The sequence below is a fragment of the Adiantum capillus-veneris genome, chromosome 25 (assembly GCF_014529385.1).
Source record: "Adiantum capillus-veneris isolate H3 chromosome 25, ASM1452938v2, whole genome shotgun sequence".
In the NCBI taxonomy this organism is placed as follows: domain Eukaryota; kingdom Viridiplantae; phylum Streptophyta; class Polypodiopsida; order Polypodiales; family Pteridaceae; genus Adiantum; species Adiantum capillus-veneris.
The window spans coordinates 144,737,925-144,756,392 of NC_140955.1; the positions used below are offsets into that span (position 1 = coordinate 144,737,925).

At 40.9% G+C, this 18,468-nt stretch overlaps 1 pseudogene; it reads right to left on the reverse strand.

Moving 5' to 3' along the window:
• Window positions 1–2,144: 2,144 nt before the first annotated feature.
• LOC147425793 (uncharacterized) lies at window positions 2,145–4,705 on the reverse strand (annotated as a pseudogene).
• Between the last annotated feature and the right edge of the window lie 13,763 nt (window positions 4,706–18,468).

The window sequence follows — 18,468 nt, forward strand, 5'->3', positions numbered from 1 at the left end:
GCACCCCTGTGGTAAGATCCACCACCATTTTTCACCAAACATCCCTGGCAATCAATGTTTACCTGTGGAGTAACATTGTCAAGTTCTGCTTCTTTAGTACCTGTGTTGTCACATTGTACCTGCTGCTTCATTCATAGCGCGCCATTGTTTGTCACCTCATCGCCATCATGCAATAGCGGCACTCTGGCTATGCGGTAATGAAAACAGCAGCTCCGAAAATTTCTGCCCACAGTTTACCTTCACTGTCAACCACAACATGCCGCACTTTTGTGTCTCGCAACATCAGTGCACTTTTGTCCAGAGCAACACTCTACGTCTCTTCTTCAAGGGTGTGCTTTGTCTCTTTGTAGCCTTGTGACCACTGGAACGAAGGGGCCACTAACACAATGCATTATGAAACTGAAAACACATCGAGTAATTGCCTTCATACTAGAGCTTTCAAATGCAAATAGGTTAAGAATGGAGGAAAGTGGGACCAACATAGAAATTGCACTACAAAGAATGGTGCTCACAACGATACGCAAGAACATACAATAGCTGAAACTCTTGCACACTTGAGTGCACTCCTTAAGAGTGTTACGACTCTTGCACACTTGAGTGGACTCCTTAGAGTGTTACGACTTCAGGAACACCCACAGAATGGTTGTCATTAACAAAACGGTTAGGCAGTAGAAAGCATGTGTGAAAAACAATCAAGGTGGAAAGGTACGTAGTGTACGGTACAGAATCAGTACCTATGGAACATTGTACGACAAAACTTTCAAGGTACGCAATCAGTACGTACCTTTTGTAGTGGACATCTGATGATCAAAAATTTGATGAAATGATTCACAATGCATAAATGAAGACCTGAATTTTATTACTTAAACAAGTCTCATTAAAGTGTTACACACTGCACTTGCCACTCTAGTCCCTAATGACTACAAAACTGACTCCCTAAAAAAACACCTGCAAAACAATGATACCGTACAGATTCGCACAGTGCATATGGATTCGTAGAGTACGGATGTACGATACTATGCGGGTCAATACGTGCGTATGGATGCAACCTTGTATTTAAATAATTAGGAATAACAAGAGAATATAAGTGCCACATGCGAGCTACTGACACTGCAAGAAGCTGTTTCATAATGGCTACTATTATCTAAATCCTACTTCATCACCACTATCATTAACACCTAAAAGTGGTGAGAAACTTTCAACAAATTCCCACTATAATCCCCACATTGTTGATAACCGAAACATTACGAGCTGCCATAAAAAAGGGACCACATACCTATCTAGGTGCACGAGAAGATTTAGACATTTTCTCATGTTGGAAAATGGACTCTCCTGTTTTTTCTCATATAGTGCTTAACATCATGAGCTTCTGCTTGGGAGGTACCGCATACATAGCTCAGTCTGCGGGGCCTCCCTCAATGAAGCTCATGATCTTGTAAAGTCACAACATGGCAACCTGTCAAAAACCTTATGGTGGGCTAGGGGGCACAGGATCCCTATATAGTGGTCAGGGCCAGCAATCTCGTGCCCCCAGCTACACCTATCCAGGTATACAGCAAGAGCTCATGATGCTGAACAAGAATAACACAGCAAGAATCTGAGTAGAAACGAGGAGGTGTTGAATGTAAAAAATAGTTCACACCTTCAAAAAAGATCCAAGGCAATTTACCATCAAGTTATCTTTAATATAATGTACATGATCACCTTATACGATGCCACATTTGCTAGAGGTGATGCAAAAAGTATCTCTCTCTCTCTCTCTCTCTCTCTCTCTCTCTCTCTCTCTCTCTCTCTCTCTCTCTCTCTCTCTCTCTCTCTCTCTCTCAGATGCAAAGACCAACCAGTATTTCTCCAGCATGTGCAGGCACTATCATTGAATAAAAAGGCACACTTCACCCCATGCAAGGTTGGGTCCTACTTTATTTCTAGTTGCCATCTGGTACTAAATGGACTTTTGCCTTATATGAATAGCCTTTCCCTATAAAATCGTGTGCTTCTTTGCACCTCAGGAAACCATATTCTTAGCCACCCATAAGATGTTTCTGCATCATTCAGAAGCTTTCGGACCCATTAGCTGACCTGAACACATGGGCACTTTGCTGGGTAACTAGCCCATTCGAGCCTAACGTTTGACATCGAAAGTCTCAAGAAGAATTTTCAAATACGTTGAGAACTGTGCATCGCTCAATTTTCAGGTTCACATCATACTGCATCGACATCTCACAGCGAGATTTTTGATTAATCAGAGTCCGAATCTTGCACTTGAAAAAGGCCTCAAAGTGCTGCTCATATTCTTCCTTGAGAATGAGGCACTCCTCTCTTCTACAAAAGGGTCCTCACAATGCTTTTGGGCACCTGCCTGCAGCACCGCGAGGGAAATGGGCAAGGGGAAGGTGTCAAGGCAAGAAGCGGACATCGAAATTTTCTTGCCAATAAGAATTCTCCTGCAAAGGTGGGGCAGGAAGACAACATTCCCCCTCTCTGGCCACTCAAAGGAGATGCCGGGACTTTCAGCAAGAACTCAATCAAACTCATCAATGGGAAAATTCTCAAATGCTTTACGGGATGTATGATAGAGGTAGCTGAGGAAGAACGTGCGGACACCCTTGTATTCTGGTTCTGCTCCCTTGTGGAAATACACAGTAAGGTTCTCCATTTCCTTCTGGATCTCTCTCTGCAACCACTTCAACCACTCTCTTTTTATGTGTTCCAATAGCTTTGCCTGGTTAATTTCAGGATCATCATAGCCGACCTTGGTGCACTGAATACACAAATCATTGCTCGTGATGCGGAAGTCAGCAATTCTGTGCTCTAATCGCCTTATCTTATTGTCAACTTGCCTCCATTCTGGATGCATACCCATGCAAATTCGTGATCGGCATCCACTCTGCCTCCTTCATAGACTATCTATCCTTTGCCGCAAACTCTTCTTACACAATTCTTCCCTGTTCTCTCTCTTGCGACCACCCTTGCAAACATAGCCTCGTCTCTTGAGATACCTGCACACAGACGCTTCTTCGAAGTGAGCTGTTCTCGGCTCTTATTTCTTCGCTTGCGCTTGCTATCCTCTACTGATTGATTCCACTTCCTTGGAAAAATCAAGTAGGTTCTAGGCATATTCCACATTACACTATCGAGGGCTTCACAAAAAATTGGATATTATTTTTAAGTCATGAAAAATTCTCTATGCTACATCTAAGTTCTTATAGTATACAAATCGATATCCAACTAGAAGATTCGTCTTTTGGCATGTTGCTTGCCTTGCTATGACATTAAATTTTTAATGGTGTTGTGAAAAGCATAACTTGCCTTGCTATGACATTAAATTTTTAATGGTGTTGTGAAAAGCATAACTCAATAATACAGAAAGTCCTTTGCAATCTATTAGTGGTCCAAATCCACACCTCAAACCATTGCATGTAAAAATCAAGGAAAATGAATGCATCTTTGCAAATAAAATGCCACACATTTGTATTCTCCTCAATGAGATACATATGTTTTCTCCAATCTAGACATACATCACCATGTTGCATCTCATTGGTCTTATTAAAACATCATTGAGTTCGAGGATCAACACTCTTCTTTGTTTCCTTGTAGTCTCTGAGGGTGGTGAAATGCTTTTCTTTCTAGGCATATGAGTCCCTAATGACACGTGCCACCTCAACAGTAAATGATTTGCACATTTGAAATCAAAATTATATGCTTCAAAATTCCTTGTTCAAAACAAAATGCATGATCAATGAAAGAGTCAATATTTTCAAGCAACACATTGTGTACCAACAACAGCTATATTATCCATGATATATGTAGGCTTAAAGCTTGATAAGGCAGATTCTTCAATACAAAAGAAAATATTGTACAAAGAGCACCAACCACAAAGATAAAAGAGAGACTTTTTTTTCAAGGTTGAATAACATCCAATTGATTAGATATAGTGGAGTATAAATTTGGCTCATGTTCAACTAATTGAACCCATCTAGGTACATTGTTTTGACCAAAATCATTTGTATCTCCTTCTTCTTAGCACATTTCCACCACTCTTGATGTCTGTGAACATCCCATGTCATTGAGTCAAATTGCACGTTTAGCCCTCATTGTTTGTTTTCTTCCACCTGGAACAATAAATATGCTAGATTAGATTGAAATTTCATTAAAGTTTACATAATGTTTGATAAAACTAGACTGAATCCTACCCATAAGCTTAGGTAAGCTTTTTGTATCTTTGATATGTATGATTTTGCTTCAACTCTATTGTTATTGAGACACACAGAGGACTGCTCTTTGGTAGTTTAGATAAGAGATGGCATAGTGGATGATCGAAACAAACATCTAATTACTGTTAAACTTCTGACTGATTGATTTCAAAGAGAGATACATCCCAAGTATATATAGAATTCCTAACACAAGTAGGTAGTTGTGAGTTCCCATGAACCTAGGAAGTTATAAGAGAAATATATATCCGATGATAATAATCATACCTCTCAGATAATTCGCCTAGCTAAGGGTCTAGCCTCTAGCACAGGTATTTCCCGGTGGTTTGAATTTTTTGCCAAAAAATTGACCCGAACTTTCAATCCCTTGATCCGATTCATATTACTAACTTTGGAGGATTGATCCCCTGCGTATTCGAATTATATTCAGTAAGTGAAATTAAATCATCTGCCACATTGGGCGACACTTGCACTGGCCTCTGCTCCACTTGCATCTACTCTGCTGGCCCCTGCACCACTTGCCACTTCTTCTTAACTAGCTCGAACTGGTTTGGGTCATTCACTTCCTGTGCATCCACTGTAGCATCCATCAACTTCTGCTCTTGTTGATCCACTTCCATTGTTGTAGTGAAAACCATTGTTTCTACTACCGCCTCTGCTTCCATTGCTATAGTGGTTAAAACCACTATTTTTGCTGCCACCTATTCCAATTTTTTAGTTAACTCCACAGCTATCGCTTTCACCTTTTGATTCTCCTCCTTCAGCTCCTTAACCTTCTGTATTAACTGCATGTCCATCTCCTTCAAGAAAAATTTCTCCACATTTTGGATTGGCTTTTGAACCATGCTCTCATCTTTTCCTCCATACCCTGCCAGGTTCCCTTAGCCTTCTTCTGCAATTGAGTGTGCAATTCCGCAATCTCATCCGTGGTCATCACCACCCCTTGCGTATCTAATCCTTCCTAAACCACTTCCTTTTCCAACACATTCAGGGCATGTATTCGATCCTCTAGCACAATATTATGTGCATACACTACCAAAAACTGTCCCTTCAGTGCCTTGATATCCTTTGCAATCTCCTTCTCAAATCCTTCAATCCACCCTTAAAACTCTTCCAGTGTCACTGCACTTCTGCAAGCTCTTTCTGCCTTTCAATCTTCAAAGATTCGACCCGTACTTCCAGCTCTTGGACATATTTTTGCAAATCATTATATTGTATATCCGCTAGTAGCAACATTTGCTCTGCTTTTTCCATCCGTGCCATATGTACTCTTTGCTCCTCCCTAGTCACTTCCAAAGAAAGCATATAATGTTGTAATGCTTACATACATCTTGTGGCATCATCTAGGTCAATAATCACCCACATGGCAATTGAGCTTCCGCCACCACCAACATCTCCCATGTGCACCCAGTCCGATCTTACCGACATTGTGACAAGGTGTTTTCCTGCTCCATCAAACTATGTGTATAGAAGACTAAATCTAGACTGGGTCAACTTTTTTACTCTAGACTTCATTTAAGAATCAAAGCAAGAAAAGATATTGGCAATTTTGATGTCCTTTGATCCTTCTACCAAATTTCCCCTTGAAAAACTTACCAAAGAGGATGTTCACAATGTTGACTATTGGATCATCTATGGACAACACTCCATTAATGCTGCAAAAAATTTGCAAGGTGCAAAAGTTGCAAAGGTACCCCTCAATTGCATCAACTATTCAAATATAGATGATCAAAGATTATTCTCAATTGCCCACCAACGATCTCTCGTGAAATCTCCAAAGATGGAAAACTATATGTTGCAAACTCAATGCAAAAGGAGCTCTTTCTTGACCAACTGATGCAAGCATGAGCACAATGGAATGCACATGGTTGTCCTTCTAAACAAGCCCTTGGAGTCAACCAAACCAAGAAGGACTTTGAGTCTTGGAAGGTCTCATTTTATTCTTTGAGAATATGAATGTGAGTTGTTCATCAATATGCACTTGTAAGTGGGAGTCTGACATAGGCTCAAGCCTGCCCTCCATGAACACCTTTAGAACTTCAAATTGAGGCTTGAATTTAAGCTTGAGCCTCACTCTAGCACTAACAAGCGAGGCTCAAACATAGGTTTGAACCTCACTTATAAATTCCTAAATATATTTTGGACTTTTCATAGATGTATGTGAGCATATCAACAAACAATTCAATCTAACAAGCGAGCCTTGAACTTAAGTTTGAGCCTCAACTCCACTAGTTAGTGTATTTCGGGGAAGTTAAGATCAATCCTAGCATGCCTTGCATAATGAATGTTGGAATTTGCAATTTTACAGGCCTTTGCTTCTATGTGATAAGGATGTATGGAAGAATGGGTCAAGATTATGAAACAACATGGGCCATTTCTTTTAGAAAATCACGGGTAGAAAGATACTTCAAGTATGGCTATGGTGGCCTTTGGTACTATGAGATACTCACATTTATGCGAAGGGTTGTATACATTGCCAGAAAGTTGCAAAGCCTGGGCCCACACATAGGATGCCTGATCATCTGGTCCTACCATTGGAGCCATTCCAAAAATGGGGATTGGATTTTGTTGGGCTGATTAAGCCTAAAGCCACAAGAACCGGAGCTAAGTATATCTTGGTGGTGATGGATTATGCAACAAAATGGGTGGAAGCAGTGGCGCTCAAAGACAACAGTGCGGTAAGTGTGGCCAAAGTTTTGTACAAGAATATTATGACTAGATTTGGGTGTCCAGTAAGCTGGTGCCAGATCAAGGGTACTCATTTTCTTAATACATCAATAGCGGAATCGACCGTTACACACATGATGGTGCATAAGAAATCCACACACCATCATCCGTAGGCAAACGGGCAGGCGAAAAGTTCTAACAAAGTGTTACTTCGGATCTTGAAGAAGATTGTAGCCAATAACAAGAAAGATTGGGACGACAAATTTGACTAAGCACTATGGTATTTTAGAACAACCATACAAGGTAGCAATTGGGATGACTCCATTCAAGCTGGTATATGGAGTTGAAGTTGTAGTACCTATAAAATTCTTAGTTTTGAGCTTACGGATTTCAACAAAACATAAGTTGAGTCCAAAAGAGTCATTGGAAGCAAGAAGGAAACAGTTGTTGCAGTTAGAAGAAGATAGGCTTATGAGCGCATACACAACAGGGATTATGAAGAAGAGGAGACAAGCTTGGGTAAACCGACAAGTGAAATTAAAAGCTTTCTAGAAGGGGGATTCGGTGATGGTTTACAATTAAAAGTTTTCTAGAAGGGGGATTGGGTGATGGTTTACAATTCAAAGTTGGGTCCACACTTGGGGAAACTGAAGCTTAGATACATTGGGCCTTATCAGATTGTTGAGGATTTGGGGGATGGAACATTCAGTTTGTGTGACTATTTTCAGACAGAGGTTCTGAAGCCGATGAACAAATTTTGACTTAAACTATTTGTCGGGTGGATCCTGAAAGTGGATTATGGGACTGGCGAAAATTGGGAGGTGGAATCTTCGAAAATGCCAAGGGCAGCATATTTTCAGAAAGGGCCGACCGACGGTTAGTTCAAATTTAGTGGTGTTAGATCACACAACTAACATGCAAATGAGGTCCCGCAATTATAGCTGCTAACCCGCACAAAGAATATCACTTAAATAGTATATTTTGGAGTCATTTCATCTCCACTACTTGTGCATGTGAGACTACCAACCAGTCATCATGCAGACTCCAACTGGTGTGGACAATCTGAATAAGCTGCACGCACAACTAGCAGTGCATGAGATGGCCGGGACGAGAGGTGTTGGCACTTTGGTAACTAGGCAAAGAGACAAAGACGAAGCAAAATCCAAGATGGCAGGGGCTATTTCGATGGTTGAGGTGCCTGATGCAGAAGAAGGTGAATTGGAGGTTGTGGAAAACTCCATAGAGTTTCTATTAGATTTGGGGGACTCAAATACGGAGTTCTGATTGAACTTAAGGTGCTTCTACTAGAGTTTCAATTCCATCAACTCCTCTTCAAAAATCTCTGTGTCTTATACACTCTTTGTCATCTTCCTCTTTGCTATTTTTTGTTGATCTTCTTCAATAGTAGAATCATCCTTTGCCTTTCTTTGCCTTGTGAGTCCTTATCTTACCCCTTCTCTATATACATAAAATTCAGCATGTAAACCATGCTTAACCTCTACAAATTGAGAGATCTTATCAACCGAATTGCCATTTTCATTGCGGTAATCAACATTGACGGCGGTGGCATAAAGAAGAGAAGAAGAAGAAGAGGATCGATAGTCATTTTGAGAACCTACACAAGTAAGTCCAAAACTTCTTCAAGCTTCACCATCACAAGGATTTCCTCACTTCATTCAACCATCTTACTTCAACCATCCACCTCATTCTACCCATTGTAAATATATCATTAACTTTCTAGTGATTACTAACACTAACCACTAACATACTAACACAAAATAGCCATTGACCTAACCATAAAAGACACCTCACCTCAAGACATGTGCATAGTAACTCTCTCTCTCTCTCTCTCTCTCTCTCTCTCTCTCTCTCTCTCTCTCTCTCCTTCCTTAAAACTCTACTTTCACCTTATATTCAGAAAAAATCATAATCCTGATTTGCTAGCTTGTAAATTAGGATTTCCAAATAAATTTAATGAGGGTCTCTAACCTATAAATAGGCCCCTCTCCTTCTTGTAAAAGAACCCCCAATATCTCACATAGCACCCCAACACTCTATGCGTGAGGAGAAACTTAGGCGTAGCAACCACTTTGTGAGCTTCACTCTTGGTGTGAGAGAAGCTTTCAAGCTACACATTGCAAGTGAAAGAGCGTGAGTTCAAAATCTCAAAACCAATATTGTATATGTTCCTCCATCATCAATAAATTGAGGTTGGGTGTATTGAAGGCGTGAATCGATGTTCAAATCTTCGTCCTTCCACTTGTGCACTACGGTTTGGTGAATTCAAGGTGACTTGTGTATTTTAAGTTTCTATCATTTAATCTTGTTTGAGAAAGTGTTTTAGTGTGTTTTCATTGCCAATTTTGTGTCCATTGTAAGAGGGTATTGTGGTGAGAGGTCACCCTTTCACAAAGGCATTGTCTCGTGAGAATCTTGAAGCTTTCCGCAAAGCTTTGGGATTACTCCCCTTTGTGGACTGATCATGTCCTCAGGGCATGGCACTTCCCTTTACTCATGTGCCAGCTCTCGTTCACCACATCACTCCAGGGGGGATTTGTTACCATATACATGTCGTAGTGATGTGTGTAAATACACTAGGACCGCCGGGGCATTTTCTCGCTCTTTAGATTCCCCCGAGCATTGTATATACGCCCATCACTCTAGGGATATCCAACTTTCCATTGCACACTAAGTAATACACTCTCTATTGTGTGCCTTGAGCTTCCTTTGTCTTCTCCAAGCTGTGTGCGTTTCTTTGCAACCCTAATTCCATTTATGATTGGTATGGTTGCATTGGATTCATCACCCTCAAAGTATTGTCCCAACTTGTTAACAGGTATTTCTACAACAAGGTTCTTATCTAGGTTGGGTTGTGGATCTAAGTGTTCCTCCTCTATTGGCATTTCACTAACTCCATCCATCTCTGCAAATTGTGGTAGCCCAACCTTCAGTTCTCCATTGAGAAAATCTCGAAGAGCTAAGAATAGCTCAGGGTCTCCATATAGTTTGGACATGATGGTGGTTCTAACTGCTGAAGCCATGAAATCCATTAATTTGGCAATATTTAACGGCACCTTTTGGGCTTCAGTCCCTTGATGTGGAAAAGATGGGATCTCCATTTCTTTGATAGGGTCAGGTAGTCCCTGTAGAGTGCGCAGGTGATGGAGAAGGTAGGAAAGAAGACTACGCACACACACCAACACACATCGAGACACACACACACAATCGTTACCCTGCAGCAGCCATTCAACGAGCTGCTCTTCTCTTCTTCTCTTTCAACTATTATCCAAAGTATATTTACAACATAGTATAGTCAGTGTCCGGCCGCCCATAGCACAATGGACATATTCTTTAACATCATATTCTTTAACACTCCCCCTCAAGCTCAGAGTGATCTTGCATATGATGGATTCCCAATGCTTCACGAAAGTAGCAAAACTTCTCCTTTCCAAGAGCTTTTGTGAATATATCCGCAACTTGATCATTTGTCTTCACATACACCAAATCAATCTCACCTGCCAAAACTTTTTCTCTAATGAAGTGATAATGTACTTCAATGTGTTTGGTGCGAGCATGGTAAAGTGGATTCTTTGCCAACATGATGCTGCTAATATTGTCACAATATATAATGACACTGTCAAGATAGTCAAAACCAAAGTCTGCCATAAGTACTCTCAACCATGACTCTTCACATGCTGCCAAAGCTGCTCCGCGATATTTAGCTTCTGTACTTGATAATGCTACAGTTGATTGCTTCTTGCTACTCCAACTTATCATACCATTGCCAATGGAAAATGCATAACCACTTGTAGATATTCTATCCATAAAATCTCCTGACAGTGGCTTTCACATATCTCATAATCCGTCTCACTGCATCAAGATGACTTTTACATGGCTTTTGCATGAATTGACTCACAGCACCAACTGCATAACTCAAATCTGGCCTTGTTATTGTCAAGTAAATAAGGCTTCCAACCATCTTGCGATACATAGTGACATCCTCAATGTAATGTCCATCATCAAACAACTTCACATTTTGATCAAGAGGTGTATCAACCGGTTTGCACGCTTTCATTCCATACTTCTCAAGCATATCCAACGCATATTGTCCTTGTATCATCCAAATTACTGATAAAGTATTGACAATTTCAATTCCCAAGAAATATCTCAACTCACCAAGCTCCTTCATGTTGAATTCTCTCAACAACCTCTTCTTGACATGCAAAATTTGCTCATCATGACTTCCAGTGAGAATCAAGTCATCAACATAGATAACAATAACGACGATCTCTCCATCAACATGCTTCAAAAACAATGAGTGATCAGCAATAGATTGTTTAAATCCAATCTTCTTCAAGAATCTGGTTATCTTTTCACACCAAGCTCTAGATGCTTGCTTCAAACCATTCAAATTACACACATAATATGGAAACTCTAGATGTTGATAACCCTCTGGCTGTATCATATAAACTTCTTCTTCCAAGTCACCATTAAAGAATGCATTATCCACATCCATTGTCCGTAATTTCCAACCAAACATACTTGCCATTGCTATCACCAATCTGACTGTTTTCATCTTTGCAACTGGACTAAATGTCTCATCATAATCAAGACCTTTTGTTTGTGCATAACCTTTAGCAACAAGCCTCGCTTTGTATCTTTCCACACTACCATCTGACTTGCACTTGACTTTGTATACCCATTTTGAACCAATTGCTTTCTTTCCACTTGGCAAGCGAACCAAATTCCAAGTGTCATTCTTCACAAGAGCATCCATCTCATCATCCATAGATGACTCCCATTCTGATTTTCCAATTGTCTCTTGAAAACATGTAGGCTCTTTATGTTGCACACGTGAAACCATGTATGCATAATGTGTACGCATGTAACCGTTGTATGTCAATCTATCAACTGGATAACCTACCCTCTCAGATCTTCTCAACTGTGGTGCCCTCTTCTCTTCAACTCTTGCATATGGGGGTACATATTTCTCAATATGCTTACTGCCAGGTGTCCTCAAATGTGGTAAACCATGCTCTTCATCGAAGCTTTCATCTCCAGAACTCTCCTCAACCACTTTGTTCTTGCCTTTCTCGTCTTGCTTCTTATCTAGCAAACGACCACTCCATGGGTTGACACTTCCTGTACTCTCCTCTGTCATACGTGGTCCTGAAATAGTTCTTGTTGATGGTCCTGGCTTATCAACAACATGACGCACATTCTCTTGCTCTTCATACTCATCTTCTATCATCACTGGCTTTGGTTTATACCACGGTTCATGCTCACAAAATCTGACATCTCTACTGACATAAACTTGTCTTGTCGTAGGATCATAGCACTTGTAACCTTTCTTTTCAACTGGGTAGCCCAAGAATATACACTTCACTGCCTTTGGCTCCATCTTCTTTCTTGCTTCATTTGGCACATGAACATAGCAAACACATCCAAAAAGTTTCATGTAGGAAACTATTGGCTTGATCTCATAAAGTCTCTCATAAGTTGAAATTTCATGAATGGCAGTTGTTGGTGTTCGATTCATAATGTGTACTGCTGTATGAACTGCTTCAGCCCAATATGTTAATGGCATATTCATCTCATTCATCATGGCTCTTGCAATCTCTGCTATGACTCTATTCTTTCTCTCAGCAACTCCATTTTGTTGTGGTGTGTATCTGCAAGTAATCTGTCTTCTTATGCCTTGTTCACGTAAGTAATCATCAAAACTGTGTGACATGTACTCTCCCCCTCCATCTGTACGTAGGCATTTAATTTGACAACCATTCTCTTTCTCAACCATAACTTTGAACTCCAAGAATACCTCAAATGCCTTTGACTTTGCCTTTAGAAAGTAAACCCATGTCATTCTGCTGTAATCATCCGTGAATGTGATAAAATATCGACAACCATTTGGCGTAGCATGATCACAAGGTCCCCAAATATCTGAATGAACAATTTTCAAAGGACTTTGGCTAATTCTCCCCCTCTTTGGAAATGGTAAACGAGATTGCTTTCCAAATTGACAAGCTTCACAAACATGATCAAAATTCAATCTGCCAAACTTTGGTAATCCACATACAATTTGATTTGATTGCATATGCTTTAGTCTTCTAAAATTGACATGACCAATCCTCTTATGCCATAAATCTACCCAATTATCTTGAGTGGTTGATTTGTTTGCATACATACCACTGTGTAAACATGGATCTCCAGCTTCCAATGAGAACAAGCGACCTTTCTTTCTTCCACGTGCCAATATCTTGCCTTGTCTGCCTTTGTGAAACTCCTCTATGAAGCAACCATAACGATTAAAACGGACTTGCAACCCTTGATCTGTCATTTTTCCAACTGATGCTAAATTCTTTGTGATTGAAGGAACATATAGAACATCTCCCAATGTGTTGTATGTCCCGTCTTTTTCTAGCAATGGAACTGAACCAACATGCGTAATCCGATGCATAGTATCATCACCTGTAGCGACAAACGCATCCTCTTCTAATTTCTCTTTTCTATCAAACCATTCACCATGATATGTCATATGATTTGTGGCACCACTATCTAAATACCAATCATCTGTATGATGTGGCTCCACCATGCTTCCAACAACATGCTCCATAGGAAATAAATGTCCACTCGATCTATTGTCATATATATTTTGATCATGAGGATTGTATCCAGCAAAGCTTCCTCCATGTCTGCCATAACCTCGGCCTCTTCCACCACGATCACGATTTTGATTTAGCCTTGTGTAACATTCTCTTTCAAAGTGACCATAAATGCCACATCTGTTACAATATCCATCTCTTTGAGGATGTACAAATCGTCCACCTCCACGTCCACGAGTTCGGGCTCTCCCCCTGCCTCTTTGGCTATAATCATTGTAACTTTGACTTTGTTGGTTTTTCCATTGACCTCTTCCAGCATTGTTTCCACGACCATAGTTTCCTCTTCCACGTCTATTGTTTCCACGACCTCTAGAGTAAAAAACCTGATCTCTGGAATTGGTATTTGATGTAGAAGGGCCTGACTTGACTAACTTCACCTCTTCTTGCAAACAAAGGTTTACTAACTCTTCAAAATCAGGCATGTGTCCTCGAACAGATATAAATGTATCCAATGACTTGTATTCCGGTCCCAAACCATTCAATGTCACTGAAACTAAGTCATCATCTGGAACTTCAACATTAATACTCGCAAGATCTTCTTGTCTTTGCTTTATCTCTGTTACATAATCTGATATGGATCTATTTTCTCGACATACACAATGTAACCTTTGCTTCAAGTGAACTTTTCATGGTTCTGTATTGGAGCTGTTCATTCTTGCTAGTATCTCCCATGCTTCCTTTGGAGATTGAGCCTTCTTCACATGTGGTATAAAGAAGTCACTAATACATAGTGAAATCCAATGCATCACTTTCCTTGAATTCTTGATCCACTTCTTGTAAGCTTCTACTCCTGCTTGCCATGTTTTATGTGCTTCAATATTCTCTCTATTTGGTTCCAAACCAACTTCAGGACACTCTTGTTCACCTGTAATATAATCCCATAAACCTTTGCCCATGATAAAGTTCTCCATCTTGTAAGACCATATGCTGTAGTTCTCTCTGGTCAGCTTCTCTCCAACAATCTGTGTGACTTGAGTTGAACTTTCTGCCATCTTCACTCTCTCAATTTCTTCCAACGGATTTTTGACAAAATTTCGGTAGAGTTTTGTTTGTATTTGGACAATATCTCAAGTGACAATCTCAACCAAAGTGCTCATAAACACTGACAGAAAATCTCTCACTGCCAAGGGAAAATCCACTGACTCACTTTGCCACAGTCTGACTCAATACTATGCATAAATACTCTAAAACAATGTCCACATGGACCTGTATGCAAATGCAATCCATACGCTGTCCTGTACCACATATCCATACATCCACCTTCTTCCCATAGTCGTAAACGACATATCAGGTCTTTCGCGGGGCCAGTCGGGGGTTCACTCCAGTACCTAATCCACCTTGCCAAGGTACCAAAGCTCCCAAGGCAAGGCTTCAAAAAACCTCACTCGACCCTCACAAAGGCTGCAGTTTTCCAAAATACATTGACCGCATATCCATACATAACCACAAAGTACTCAATCTGACAATATAACCGCCTCAACTTCTTTCCACAACCTTTCTTACATAGGCGGTTGTCCATAACGAACCCACAACAACCAAACATAATCTTCGATAACACAATATCATGATGCAAAAGCTCTAGGTCGCTCTCCAAAACCTGTGTAAATGCTGAATTCTTCACCTGTAACCTGTAAATCTACTGCTGAGTGCAAAATTGGACATCTCCTATGTTAGTGTGAGCTGGCTATTTTCTGTAGAAAATTGCAAATTTTGGCAAATCTGAGTATGCCAATGCGTCCGGAATGCCCAAAAACATAAAGATAGACTCCTGGATCATTGTATTCCGAGTTCGGGTGAGGGACTCATGACCAAAAAACCTCTCTTTTTTGTTGTTTTCCAGAGCTGCGGAAACCTGTGTATTGAGTGTAGCTCCTCTAGCTCTGATACCACTTTGTAGAGTGCGCAGGTGATGGAGAAGGTAGGAAAGAAGACTACGCACACACACCAACGCACATCGAGACACACACACACAATCGTTACCCTGCAGCAGCCATTCAACGAGCTGCTCTTCTCTTCTTCTCTTTGAACTATTATCCAAAGTATATTTACAACATAGTATAGTCAGTGTCCGGCCGCCCATAGCACAATGAATATATTCTTTAACATCATATTCTTTAACAGTCCCTCTGTAAAGATTCTTTCCAACAAGAAGTGAGTACACCCACTTTCCCATGACTTTAAGTCACTTTCTTCTTGGATGACATTAGGTATGGCTAAGGGTCTATGGACTTTCTGAGGTTGTTGTTGCATAGGGAACACGTTGTCTGTAATCTGGATCTGTCTAGGTGTTGGCTCTAGATCCCTTTGAATATCTTCTACCAAACTCCTTAATTGCTTGACTCGCTCGATCTCCTCTGTAGGGTTTGGATAAGTTCCTATCTTTTTCTTGGATCATGGCCATTGTGGCTCATGACGATCTTCCTTGTTGCTTTCTTTCTTAGTGGTCGTTTTGGTCTCCATGTGTTCACCTGAATCAAAATCCTCTTCAGCGTCGTTCATATATATGGGGTCGTCACCAGTTCCTATGTTGGCTTTGAATTGTGGTCTGACTTCACTACTTTTTGCGATCTCTTCCTTCGCGTTTTCTTCTTCTTCTTAGATTGGGAAATTGATTCCGTGTCTCTTTCTTCAAGAATATAATTTTGTTTTTGGAGCATCGATCATGTGAGTATGTTTACTGGTACCACATGTGTACTTTGTGATGGCTCCTAGGTAACCTCAATCAAGTTTAATGGCGTGATATTCGGTGCATTTGGATTATTCAGACATTGGGCAATCAAATGATCTACGCCACATCGATTACACATAAGTATCGGCATTGTAGACGTGCTCGCTTGATTGGTTTGCATTAGTGTGGAATTCTTTTGTAGCGTAATAGGACACCCGGCTACACGATATGGACCTCCACACTCGTAGCATTGAAGAGGTGGTCTCTTAGCAGTTTCATTGATATTTTGGACTCTTGCAGCAAGAGCATCTAACTTGATAGACAGGTTTGACTTGCCCCCAATAGTCCTCCATGTAGTATTGTGGACTTTCTTCAAGCGCATCAATCCCATAGGCAATATTAGGGTCTATATCTTCCTCACAGCCTTCCAAACCAGCAATAGATGATCCACAACCCACTTGATTCACATAAGTGATTCTCAGATGTGGTGGTTGTGGTCCTAGCACTGGAGGTGGTAAGGGTGTTGTTTGAACAACATTTTGGGCCCTAGGGACCATGTGTTGTGACGTTTGTTCAAGAGGTGGGGCCGGCATCAATGCAGGAACTCGAGGTGTGTGTGTCCATGCTAAAGTTGGTCTATTGGCCATCGCGCACTTAAATACTATGCAATCCTTAGCTTGATGACCATACCTCCCATAGGCATTGCAATTCCCATTGAATTTTACTCTAAAAGTAGGGCATTCACTGGTACTATGCAGTCCATAACATATTGATCACCATTGTTGCACGGCTGTTGTCGTCCAGCTCCGCTGTCATGAAGATAAAAAGAGCATAGAAATGCAAGCTAAGCTTCTTTGAAGTCTACACATTTAGTGAGTAGCGATCAGGACTTGTTAACATGCCAAGTTTAATTATAAATGTATGTCAGATGCTGCTTAAAAGGGCCAACTGATGCCTTGATGATGCTAAAAAAAGGCTATGCTTGAAGTGAGTGCATATGGGATATTATGATCTAGAATTGCATTGCTTGAAGTGCTCTACCAGCCTGTCTTTACGGCTCGTCGATTGGAGCTACGATGAAGAAGTTATGGCAGTTTGAAGTTTAAGTCAATTGCAGATCTATGCCGGATTGGGTAACTGCAGCTGAGGGGATAGAAATGAAATGAATGCACGAGCTTGAAATGCTCACTTTGTGAAGCACATCGGTCTTTTTAGATCAGTGATCAGAGTTACGATTGCCAAGTTATCGGGCGTTAAAGATTCACCGCGGATTGGTTCTGTACCAGTCTAGTTGGCTTGGTCGGTGTGCCATTTGGAAATTTTTGACTTTGACCAAGTTTCAAAATGTCATGCAGCAATGATTTGGCTAGTATGTTGTGCCTATTGGAGATTGCTGATAGCAGGAAATGCCCAACACGGCTATGGATTAAGTGCAATCACCTATACTAGCATCTTGAAGGTTGTGTCCTCGAAAATGGCAGCAAAATTCACGATGATAATATTAGTGAAGGACTGCTGAAGTTGAAAGTTGCACGAGGCAATGCTTTGGTAGATATGCATGCCTAATGTGGTGCCGTTTACGAAAGCACAAAAAGATCTTGGTGAGATTATTGTCCGAAATGAAGTCTCGTGGAGTGCATTGAGTGCAGAGGATGTTAACTTTGCCGGTACCTAGGTAAATTTGTAAGTTTTGGATGAAAAGTGCCATGGCGCTACGCTCCATTGTGCATTTTCCATTTCTCCAAATTTTGAGCATAAGACCAATTCCCTAGATGGGGGCCACAAAAAGCCTACACAAATTGATGTCATCCCCTATAAGATGCACCATTACTTGAAAAACATCAAAAAATCAGACCACATTTATGGGATCAAATGAGCAAAAACCTGGAAAAAATGGGGTTGAGCATCAGTTGTTCTTGTTCTTTCTCTTTCACACTTCCCACAGCCAAAGGCTCGGCGCCTGTCGGCTCATGTTTCAAACACATATCCCCCAACACCGCCCACTTAATAAGTGGGTAGCCATCCGATAAATAAGGTAAGAGATCAGCCAGCGTTTTCTCTCTCTCTTTTTTTGGCAGAACAGCGAAAAAAAAAGGCCACGATCTCTACGCGAGCAGCTATTCGTGCCCGTGGCCAGGAGCTATAAAAGCATCACATGCCCTCACTCAGAGGAGAGGATCGGTTTTTGCAAGAAGGAGATGTTGTTGCAGAGTTCACCCGCAAAGAGGACGTTTGCCGGTGATGCCCATGGCTGTCCCAA